Consider the following 12517-nt stretch of genomic DNA (forward strand, 5'->3'; position numbering starts at 1 on the left):
ACACACACACACACACACACACACACACACACACACACACACACACACACACTACAGTTGAAAGAGAAATAATGTCAAACATTAAGAATGATATATCTTCTTGCTATATATAGCCTTGGCTGGCCTATGCAGCCCAAGCTAGCCTCAAACTTATGACAGCTGTCCTGCCTCAGTCTCCCACGTGCTGGGATTATAGGTGCTCAGCACCAGGCCCAGCCATAAATCTAGGATTTTAAAAGAATGTCAGATAAGGATACAAGGGGAGGTAAACTAATAATGCTGAGAAGCTCTAGGATAGATCTACTGAACGTACCAGGACCATTTCCTAATACAGCTAAGGAATCTGTATCAACCAAAGTACATCAGTACTGGAAAATTTAAATGCCTAATTATATTAAAACATACCAGACTAGTTCTTAAACTAACAACAAAAAAACTGAAGCATTTTTCTGTGAAATTTCAGAAAACAGACAAAATATTTTCCTTAGGCCTGAATAGCAACCAAACAACTGGTTAATAAAGTAACATGGGAGAATTCGTGTTATACCAGAATTTTTAATAAATCAAAGAGTATATATGCTATGCAATAAAACTTCCCAAGTTGATGGAAATAATTCTGCACTATTCGATATGGCTGTAGTTTGCCACATGGGGACACTTCAAATGTGGCCAGGGCAACAAAAGAACTTAGCTGCATTTAAATAAAAAAAATGTAAATTGTTAAATATTTTAGCCACAGCTGAACAGACAGTACGCGGAGTTCCTGTGAAACCTTTGCCCAGTTCCCCCAGTAATAACAGTGCACTTCACTATTTCGCTACAGTGCAATGACCAAAGCCAGAAAAGCAATACCAAGACTATACGCTATCAACCTTGAATTTCAAGCTCTTTGGGGGTAGGAGGTAGTTCTTCCTTTCCTCTGTAACTTCCAACACATTCAAGATAGGTAACTGTGTTATCCTGCCTGTCCTGAAGCATCTCATACTACTTTTCTGAAGCCACACACCTCAACCAGAAGCCCTGACAAATGAAGATCTGTTCTCCAGTGCTACATTTGCCACTTAAAAATATTCTTCTTTCTTAGTCATGGAAGAGAATCTTCTTGTTTATTGACAAAACTACCACCATTCAATTGGCTTCAGATTCTTGAGCTGCACAGCAACATTCTTCACTGTTAAAAACCTGTGTGATGCTGGGTTATTGGGCATACTTTTCTAAAGTATCATTATTCAACTGTTTCTAGGAGAAACATGGTTCTTTATTAACTAACAATGACAAAATGTCTCATAAGTAAATGAAAAGATGTCTAGGTTCACCAGTGAGCAAGGAAGTAGATTAACACAATGTACTTCCATATTTATATCTACAAATCAACATGTAGAATGATATTCCTTTCAGGAGAACAAGGCGAGTATGTACCCCTCTTACTCTGACAGTAAATTTGTCACTTTTTTCTGGAAGAAAGATTGGCCCTATTAATCTAAAAATCTTTAAAAAGTGCATGTGTGTGCTAAAGTCCCTGGTATGGGCTGCCCTCTGGGATCATGTTGACTTCTAAGGGCTGCAGAGCTGGCCCTACTTCTCACTGGCTGCAGCACTCAGGAGAGCAGGCCCTGCACTCTTGAGAGGGTGGGTAAGCTGGCTCCTGGGGGCATGAGAGCAGGAGAGCTGGCCCCATCCATTCTCTGCTGTGCCACTGGGTGAGCTAGCCAGGGCAGTGCTGGAGAGTTTGCCCCGATGGTGTAGGAGAACTGGCGGGCTGACCAACTCAGCTACAACCCATCCAAGGCTTTGAGCTGGCCACCCCAACATCTGCCTCATCTATGAACCGCTGGAGCAGATGGAGGGGTGGGCCCTCCAGATCCAAAGCTGCAGGATCTCCATGACACAGGGCAACAACAGGATATCCAAGAGGAGTCCTGGTGAGGACCCAGTACTGATAGAGTAGCAGAAGACAGAGAACTTGAACCAGATCCACGACTTACTGCAATGAACATTTGCAAGTAAAGCTGTTTGGACAAAAGGTATACAGCATGACAAACCATAGCTTCCACGGTGAGATTTGTTGTTATTGCTGTTGTATCTTTCTTTTTTTTTTTTTATTTTTTTTGGGGGGTAGTTTAAAAGGGCAGAGAGCAGATATGAAGGGATGGGGAGATGAATGGGATTGGGGTACATGACATGAAATTCAGAAAGAATCAATAAAAAGTTTTAAAGAAGTAAATATATCTATATACATCTTTTAACTCAGCAATTGACTATTTGGAACACAGTGTAAGAAATAAATGGACAACTATGGAGACCACTTCTCTCAGTATCTCACATTATTATGCATGACAAAGTATCCCTCATTATTACTGAGTAGTATCACACCATTTTTTGTTTATCCATACATTTATTAAAGGATATTTATGTTGTTTTCCATTTTTTTCAGTGCTGGGATTAAAATTAGGGTGTCTCACATATGCTAGATAACTCCTGAAAAAGAGAAATAGAGACAGAGACAGACACAGAGAGAGAGAGAGGTGTGGGTGTGCTGTCTGGCAGTCAGACCAGTTTATGAAGTCAGTTCTCTCTTTTCACATTTATGGACATTCTGGAGAATGAACTCAGGTTGTCAGGAGTTTGTGATGTACATATCTTTATCCACTAGGCTATCTTGCTAGCTCTCAAAGGCTTCTTTTAAAATACAACAAAATTAAAACTATCCTCCCATCCTGTGCTAACTTTAAGCAAAAATAAATGCAAAGATAAGAAAACTTCAATGTGAAAAGAAGAAAATTGTAAAAATTTTTACAAAAAGGTAAGATTTGAAAAGTAAGGTTTAGTTATAATATATTTTAATAAGGCAAAAATGAGAAAGATTTTGATGTTAGGATTATATTAATTTCTGAAAGGGATTCTTGGAATACACTGAGAAGCTTAGCACACCTCAAGTTTCCACTAATCCTAAAGGTGAGAATACGATACATCGCTGATTTTTATCAATCCGATTATTCAAATCTTCTTTTATGCTTGATACATCTGTATCTTGATGTCTTTGCCTCTCCTATGTTCTTACAGATCTTTCCTGTAGCTTTAAAAATAACAATTTATTTCTGTTTCATGTGTGTAAGTGTTCTGCTTGCATGTACATGCACATAGTACTTAGCAGTGGCTAGAAAAGGGCATCAGATCCTCCGGAAATGGAGCTGCCATGTGGATGCTGGGAACTGAACTCACGTTTTCTTCAAGAGCATCAAGTGCTGTTAACCGTTGAGCCATCTCTATAGCCTTTTCTCTGAGCTTTCTGTTAGTGCAGTATTACAATTTTAGCTTTTGTGTGTAGGTATGTGACACGTTATGAATTAACTTTTATGTAATTACTTTTTAATATGTTTGAGCTCAAAGATCTGCTAGCATCATTTGTTCAAAAGATTGATCCCTGGGGCTAGGTGTGTAGCTCAGTACAATGTTCAGCTAGTACACAAGACCAAGCACTCATATCCCAGAACCATTTTTTTAAAAAGAGTATTTTGTCCTCACTAAGTTATGTTGGTGCCTTTGATGAAAACAAAACCAAATAACCATATATACTATTTAAAATCTCTCGTGTGTCTAAATTTGTCAAATATTTTTTCTGTAGATAGTGTGAACATATAATCTGATTGTTTATTTTCTTAACTTGGTGAAATGGTGAGAGCTGAAATCCATGGTGAACATTAAAATGATGAATTAGAAGCCGGGATGCACTTAGAAATATGAAGATAAGTTAAAATTGTAAAGAAAAAGTTGATAGCGATTGACTCTAAAGAAACAGTAAAAACTGTCATCTTTAATAATTTATCTATTTGTATTTCATATACATTGGTGTTTTGCCTGCATGTATGTCTGTGTGAGGGTGTCAGATCCCCTGGAACAGGGATTACAGATAGTTAGGAGCTGCTTTGTGGATGTTGAAAATCGAACCTGGCTGGGTCCTCTGGAAGAGCAGCCAGTGTTCTTAACTGCTGAGCCATCTCTCCAGTTCAATTGTCATTTTTAAAAAAGCATTTAGAATTGATTCTTTAATATGAAATATTCAAAAATAATTTCTAACAAATTCGAGAAATTAAAGGGATTTTAGAGCAAAGTAGAGATGTGACTGGGCCTGCTTATGTGTTATGACTAGTTGAGGTCAATGATGCAGGGAGAATGAATTCAGCTTCAGGCATGGGTTGTTACAGTAACACATTCCGGAAATACTCATGGTGTAGCTGGATATACCTGTCAGGAAAGAGACAGGAGTTAAAATAAAGATTTGAGAGAAAATACTAGATAAAAGTTTCAAAGCCTCAAAAGTGGATGACATTGCAAATACATAGGATGAGAAAAAGGTCAAGGAAAAACTCTACGGAATGCTGGGACATTTAATACAAGGAGAGGGACTTAAGAAGGGTAAAAGAATGGATTTCCAAAGTGCAGGTGAAGAATCATCCAAATATGTCACAAAATTAAAGAATAAAGAGTAGTTACTCTTCCACTAGGTTGAATTACAAAAATTTTGTATACCAACACACATGAGAGCTTTACTTTACTTTTATGAATGTTTTTGCTTGATTTCATAGAGAACTCTGGGACGTTAATAAAACCTTAAGAACCATGATGTAATGATGGAAAACAGAGAAAGGTATTACACATATTGTTCCACTTCAGGAAACATCTGGAGTGGAGAATATGAGGTAAAGAAATTCCATTGTTTATCTCAGTCAGTGAAAAGGTTCAAGAAGAAATGAACAACATAAATTGTAAATGCTGGAAAAGGTTGACTTTCCATGTCACTCAAATAGTTAATTTGAAGGGTCTGAAGAGAACTATATAATTTTTTTTTTCTTTAAAACCCTTCAATTAAGAGAGTCCAGAGGAATGATGATTCAGAAGTAATGAGTCATTTAAAAATAATAAAACTATTGCTTTGCCTGGAAAATAGAGGGAATTTTGGTTGATGACTCAGTATGGAAACTGCTTCCAAGAGAACAGTTTGGAAGAATACAAACAGGTATCATAGAACTATTTAGGGGAAACAGGAGAAGAGACCTGGAATATTTTATTCATTGTATTCAGTTCTAATAGTTGAGAAAATAAACTAAAAAAAAAGAAATCTTTTCACAAGAAATTTTCTTATATTCTAAGAAAATGTACATCTATGTACCAAAAATACTTTGAGTTTAGAAATAATGTTTCAATGAAAGAAATATAACATTATAATAAAAATAAGAACATTATAAGAATAATATAAGAATATTAAACTATAATAAGAATAAGAATATTTCAATAGATGACCCAGCTAGTAAATGCTTAGAATATTTTTCTTGTTTTATTTTATAATTATTTTGTTGTTTGAGATAGGGTCTCTCCTTATAGCTCTGGATGTCCTGAGTTCATTCAGTATGTAGAACAGGCTGGCCTCTAACTCACAAAGGTGAGCCTGTATCAGCTTCCCTGGTGCTGGGATTAAAGGTATGTGCCACCAAAAACTTATACTTACCTTGAGTAGACAGACAGGCTAACCTGGAAGGGGGAGATCTCGCATGGCCCCACCCCTTCACAAAGAACTACAGGCAACTGATGACTAGTGAGAGAGGAAGATGAGCACCCTGACTGGTTATCCAATACCAAGTGGTCAGTCGTGAAAACACGTATGTATACATGTAAGAAACAATGAGGAGTCAACTAACCTAGGCCTGTGGGGACTTACAGAGACTTCAGTACCAACCAAATAGCAGGCATGGACTGAACCTCCCCTGACACATATGTAACTGATGGGCAGCTTGGTCTTCATGTAGGTCCCCTAGCAAGTGGATTTTGGGGGTGGGGGGGCTTGTCACTGACATGCTTGTTTTTAGATCACTTCCCTTAGCTGGGCTGCCTTGTCTGGCCTCAGTAGAAGAGGGTGCTCTTAGTCCTGATGTCACTGAATGTGCTGGGGTGGGTTGGTGGAGGGTGCTTCCTGTTTCTGAAGAGAAGGGGAGGGTATAAAGCGGAAAAGGGTGAGAAGTGGGACCAAGAACAGAAAAGGGAGAGGGTTCATTCAGTATGTAAAGTGAATAAATAAAAAAAATTTGAAAAGGAGAAAAAAAACCCACTAAACTGACTTAGGTTGTTATTCATCCTCTCTCTGTGTCTGTCTCTGTCTGTCTGTCTCTCTCTTTCTCTTTTTCTCTCTCTCTCTCAAGAGGCCATAATTTTGAGAGGGAAGAAGGGAGGGATATGGGAGTATTGAAAGGAGTAGAAGGAGGAGCAAATAATGTAATTAAATAACTCCTCTTATCTGTATTAAATGCTTTCATTTTCAAGAGTTTTATTAGTTTCTGTATTCCCATTTCTCAAGTCTTTTTTTTTTTTTAAGGTTTATTTATTTTATTATGTATATGGTATTCTACCTGCATGTAGAACTGCATGCCAGAAGAGGGCACCAGATCTGATTATAGATGGTTGTGAGCTACTACATGGTTGCTGGGAATTAAACTCAGGACCTCTGGAAGAGCAGCCAGTGCTCTTGATTGCTGAGTGGTCTCTCCAGCCCCTCCTCTTATCTGTATTAAACTAGAAGAACAGAAGTGTGGCTGAATGAAAAAGCACCAAGTGGGCAGTCCTGGGGCTTCTTGTGCAGCTTCTGCTCGTACCAATCCAATCTGATAACCTGGTCTAGCCACTTCCCCTCATTGAGACTTCCTTCTCTTTTGGGAAAACAGTATAAAGATGGCTTTGGGGTCCAGAGAATAAGAGAAAAGCAGAATTTGCTTTTCTTAGTTTGAATTAGGAAAAAATTGTGTTTACCCAATACGGTTTGATGTGGAAAGCATAATGAACTGGCCATTCATTTTTTCATTAATTAATTTATTTAATGACTTTACAGCCTGATCACAGCCTCCTCCCTCCTCTCCACACAGTTCCACCCTCATACGCCCTTCCCTGTTGATTCATTTTTAAATGCATGCATGCCATTTGCAGAGCTACTGGTTCCAGAAAGAAAAACTGAGGGGCTAGAAAAATGGCTTAGTGGTTAAGAGCACTGGCTGCTCTTCCAGTGACCTGGGTTCAATTCTCAGCACCTACACAGTGGCTCACAACTGTTGGTATGTATCTGTAATTCCAGGCCATCTGTTACCCTCTTCTGGCCTTCATGGGTACTAGGCATGCACATAGCACACACAGACACATACGGGCACCCCATATATAATTTAAGAAAAATAAACTTTGGAGTTAAACTGTACAGTTTTAAACCAACAAACACTAAAGTTAGGAATACAGCTAGATCAGTGGTAGACGATTTGCCTAGCATGTGTGAGACCCTGGATTAAACTCCTTTCATACTACAAAAATCATCATTATATATTCTGAAATATAAAAAACATTTGTGTTAGATATTAAAAATACACAGTGAATATTTTTAGACATTTTAGAGTAATAATTATACATTAAAGTTATTTTGGTGGTTTGTCTGATGCTTGTATTTTGATGCTAATTACTGTCCCTCAAGATCTAGTTACTGCTCTATCCTTGTGTAAACCTGCCTAAGACATTATTCCTGATTGGTTGATTAAAACGCCTAATACCTGGGCAGAGCAGAATGGGGTAGGTGTGGCTAAGGCTCAGGCTTTGGGTTCAGGAGAATCATAGGAAACAGAAAGATAGGAAGAGAGGAGGAAGGAGGACACCATGATGGGATATTGTTGAGAAGGAACCATATGGGATGGGAGGAAGAACTCCAAGGATGGTGTGGATGAAGAAAGTAAAAATATAAGCAAGTATTTATAGAACTATGGATAGAAGGTAGCCCAGATAGGAATGATTAAGGCAGATGGCATTGGATGGAGGCTGGAAGGTATATGGTGAAGTTATTGAGACAACATAGGTGGTATCTGCCCAGCCTGAGGTTATAAGGCAATTATAAAATCTAACAGATGTCTGTGTCTTATTAATTGTGATAGTGGGTTAAATAATACCTCTGTAACTATAGGGCAAATAATAGTAAATGATATTTAGACCAACACCATTTTATTTACAACAACAAAGTTAACAAAGGATTTGAGTGCTATTATAGATCAAAACACTCATCAGGATGCACAAGTACAGATTCTGTGGCACTGCCTCACACCACCACAGTGGGGTCTGGAAGAAGGGGATGCCTAACCTTTAGGTCAAGGAAGCCATCCCCATACAGGGACTGCCATGCTCAGTCCTGGAGAAAAAGAAAAGCAATTGGCTGCAGGGCAGCAGGGGAGGTGTTGGGTGGAGAGAGCAAAGCAGAAGGAATCTTCTGCACACCATTTCATACTATTCTAGTGTTAGGCTGGCTTCTAGGGGTCAAAAGGGTAAAGCTTGACCAAGCAGGCATCACAAAACTTGCTGCACGTTGAGGGGAGTCAAATACAGATTTGCACAGAAAGTCTACCACTTTATGTATACTACTGTGAAATACAACATTTGGGAAGTAAAGCAAAGCAAGCAGTGTAAGGCGTCCGTAGGCTCCAGAAGCAAACCAAAAAGGATATAAATGAAGGCAGCTAAGGGTGTTGTGTAGCTATTTTTTCCCAGAGGAAGGATTAAGGTTGGGGACCTGAACGAAACTTAAAAGGCTCAAGAAGTAAACAAAACTTTGAAATCCTTGGCAGCTCTTTAAACTCAAAAGATTCCCTAGCTTCCTTCCTAAGATGGTAACTGCTCCAGAGAGGAGAATGCACTTCATAGGTAGAGGTTTTATGACCTATCAAGCTGCCTGGGAGGTCCACAATAAATTCTAGGAATGTAACTTTTGAGTCAATGCCTATGCTGAGTTTGGCTTTTTAGTGACGGTGGCTACCTTTGAATCATCCATGTTCCCATCACTACACTCTTTTAACTAACTAATCCCAATAAACTTACCAGCTCACTAAACTTGGGTGAAATTGTGTCTTTGGTTTGCAGTTGATTTTCTACCTGAGGTGAATAGACATTGTGCACATTTTCCTAGGAAAGATCATATACAGAGCATAAGTGACAAACTGATAAGAAAGCTCTTTTAAGTTTGGTGCCTTTAAATATCCCTGTACAGCCACAGATTCTAGTCAAAAAGTAGAAAGATTTATTTTTAAATAAACAAAAAAATTTAAATGTGGCTGGGGATCAAACTTAGAACCTTGTGGATATCACAAAAGTGATTTACAACTAAATTACACTCTGAGCTACTAAGAACTTATTAATAAGTACATTTAAAATGCTAATTTATATTAGTATATATAATGTTCAGAGTACTGTCAAAAAACCCAGCTTTTCTCCATTTGTAGGAATTTATGTTTATTTAGTCCTTCCTGGATCTTGATGATGCTTCCTTTTGGGGCATATTTCTCTATGATGATGATGATGATGATGATGATGATGATGATGATGATCATGTGTATGAGAGAGAGAGAGAGGGAGAGAGAAAATTAGGATGTGTGACAAGGAGAGCATATGGAAATTGAAGGACAACTTTCCATAGTCGTGTCTCTCCTTTCACCACTGGATCTATAGATCAAAGTCATATTATCAGGTTTGCTCAGCAAGTGTTTGTTTGGTTTTTTTTTTTTTTTTTACAAAGGGAGCCATTTTGCCAGCACTGTTTTTTGTTTGTGAGATAGTCTTGTATGTTGCAGACTGCCTTAACCTGTGGTCTTCCTGCTTAGCCTCCAGAGTGCTTGGATTCTAGGTGTCGGCCACCACGCTCAGCCTAGCCTTAGCTCCTGAAGGCCTTGGTAACATATTTAGGGAATAATTTTTATAGCTTCATTTTCTTTCCTGGCAAGTTCATTTAGGTACAAATGAAAAATTAAAGTATTTAAAACCAAGTGGGCAAGTCTAGAGGAAAAGAAATAGACACACCAAGTCAAGAAATTTTATTTGAATGGAATGATAAAGGAATTCTGAAGTATAGTATGGGAGGAGCCTCAAACTATCTTTAATATGGCTTAGATATGAAACACCAAAGTTCTGCTTTGTTTCTAGTTTTGTTTTATGTTTTTCTTTTTTTGTTATTGTTGTTTTGTTTTTGTTTTTTGAGACAGGGTTTCTCTGTGTAGTCTTGGACTCACTTTGTAGACCAGGCTGGCCTTGAAGCCCCAGAGATCTGCCTGCCTCTGCCTCCCTGAGTGCTGGGATTACTGCTTGTGCCATCATACCTGGATTTTTCTGGTTTTGTTTAAACAATAGGTATTGAGATCCTGTCTTAATGACATAGGGGCTTACTATGTAGCCATCTCAAAAGAGTAATTCTTTTGTCTCCAAATATTGGGAATGCTGAGATTTCAGGCATGAGTCACATTTACCTTGTAATATCCTGTGTATGTATGCATATATATATGCATATATATACGTATATATATGTATATATATGCATAGCATAAGAGCTTTGTGTATATTTTAAAAACAAAAGTTAGATTATAATATATTACTTACTGCCTCAATTTAATAGAAACACAACTTTACATGAAAATTAAAATCAATTGTCATGTGCTGGTTGTGTTTTTGTTAGCTTGATACAAGCCTAGATATATGTGGGAAGAGGAAACTTAATTGAGAAAGCATCTCCATAAAACTGTCCTGGAGACAAGTCTGTAGGGTACTGTCTTAATGATTGATGTGGGAAGACCCAGCTCACTGTGGGCAGTGACAAATCTTGACACATGGTCCTGGGCTGTGTAAGAAAGGAGGCTAAGCAGCCAGTAAGTAAAGTAATATTCCTCCATGGCATCTACTTCAAACCCTGCCTCCAGGTTCCTGCCTTTAGTTCCTGCCCTGGATTCCCTCAGTGATGATGTGTGACCTGAGAGTTGTAAGCTGAAATAAACCCTTTTCTTCTCAAACTGCTTTTGTTTATGGAGTTTAATTACAACAATAGAAAACTCAAGACATTATATATACAACTAATATACATTGTATATATTTAATCTATACACAGTATATATACAAATAATGTATAAATATACCATATGTGTATGTTACATAAATGTATAGTATTATATAAATATAAACACAATACTATCTTTAGTATACACATAGTATATACATATAAATACACATAGTATATATCTGTATGCTACACTAAATTTATTAACTTCTCTGCTAAGGGATACTATAGTCTGTGGGATAAGATGAAGAAAGAAGAACTGGCAAAGGCCCAGCAGGTAAAGGTGTTATGTGCAGACCTGACAACTTGAGTTTGAGCTCTAGACCCCACAAGATGGCAGGAACTCCTCAGAGAGTTGTCCTCTGACTTACACATGCCTACATGCTCCCTCTCACACACAATAAATAAATATTTAAAAAGGATAAAGCAGTGAAGAAATCATCAAACTGACTTGTTACCTTTCAAAATATTCTGAAGGCGGAAAGAATTAAAAATGGAAGCTCGGAAGATCTTAATGTTTTAGGTATAGATAAATAATGTCCAAATATTGAATTATTTGTAGATGAGAAAGAATTTACAAAAGAGACAAACACCAAAAAAAAAAAAAAAACTTCATACTTGTAGACCAGAATATAAAAAATACCAGTGAAAGAACTTATACAACTAAAAACTTAAAAAAAAAAAAACCAAAAAACTTTTTTTTGTTTTTCCTGAAAACACAAAAACAGTTTTAATGATCACACACAATCACTACTTGCCAAGAAAGTATCGGAGAGCTGCATCTAGTACAAGCTCAATGTGTCCTTCTTAAGCAAGTAGGTAGCTAAAGGCCTTATGTGTCCTCTCTGGGGCTCCACTTCTTCAAAAGTTCGTGTGGGCTCTGCAGGTTATGAACTGTCAGAGTTCATACTGCAATGGGAACAGCTCTGCTTTGATCTTTGTAGATATGAAAGCTTCAAAAACTGTTTTACTTGGAAAAAATTCCTCGGTTAAAAAGTGTTAAGAATATGTTGATCCTTCAGCTCATTTGTTAATAAAAAAATGGAAACATGAACCATGTATTTATAACAGAAATATCTGAAAGTTAGCACTTAACATAATCAATTACTAATAGTATGGCAATCAGACAAGTACTTTCTTCTCATATGGTCTAACATAAAGATTATAGTATCACCCATAGAATTCTTTTATAAAAACACTCTATCTTTTAGATCTAATGTTGTGACAGTGAATATAGGAGCTAGAGAAAGAATTTACTACTGTAAGGACACAGATACTCATAATACAGATTGTTATACAAAACAAAACCTGGGTCTCTTCAGTAAGTCCAAAATGAAACTGTTGTGTGTGTCAGAGGTGGGCTGAAGAGGAAGAAAGAATATCAGGATTTGTAAGATAAGTGCGTGTTTTGAGTATTTTTACAAGAGTGATATTACCAGTGTGTCTAGAGTATGATTCTTACCTGAGATGCGAAGATACTGAAGAGTTCTGAGCAAAGAAAGAACATGATTTCAGTCATTTTTAAACAAGACAGTTCTGGCTATCATCATGAGAACAAACTACAAACAGCAGTAAAAGAAAAAAAAAAGAGTTCAGAAAGGGGTTTCTTGAACAATCTAGGCAAAAAAAAAA

At 37.4% G+C, this 12517-nt stretch overlaps 1 protein-coding gene and 1 pseudogene across 1 annotated transcript in view; one reads left to right on the forward strand and one right to left on the reverse strand.

The window, feature by feature from the left end:
- Ppp2r3a (protein phosphatase 2 regulatory subunit B''alpha) overlaps positions 1-12517 on the reverse strand; it is a 135269-nt gene that overhangs the window by 103159 nt on the left and 19593 nt on the right. The gene's annotated exons all lie outside the window — the stretch shown is intronic.
- On the forward strand, positions 1049-1167 carry LOC129693215 (small nucleolar RNA SNORA24; annotated as a pseudogene).

Source organism: Psammomys obesus, unplaced genomic scaffold (genome assembly GCF_907164565.1).
Source record: "Psammomys obesus unplaced genomic scaffold, mPsaObe1.curated_primary_1811, whole genome shotgun sequence".
NCBI lineage: Eukaryota > Metazoa > Chordata > Mammalia > Rodentia > Muridae > Psammomys > Psammomys obesus.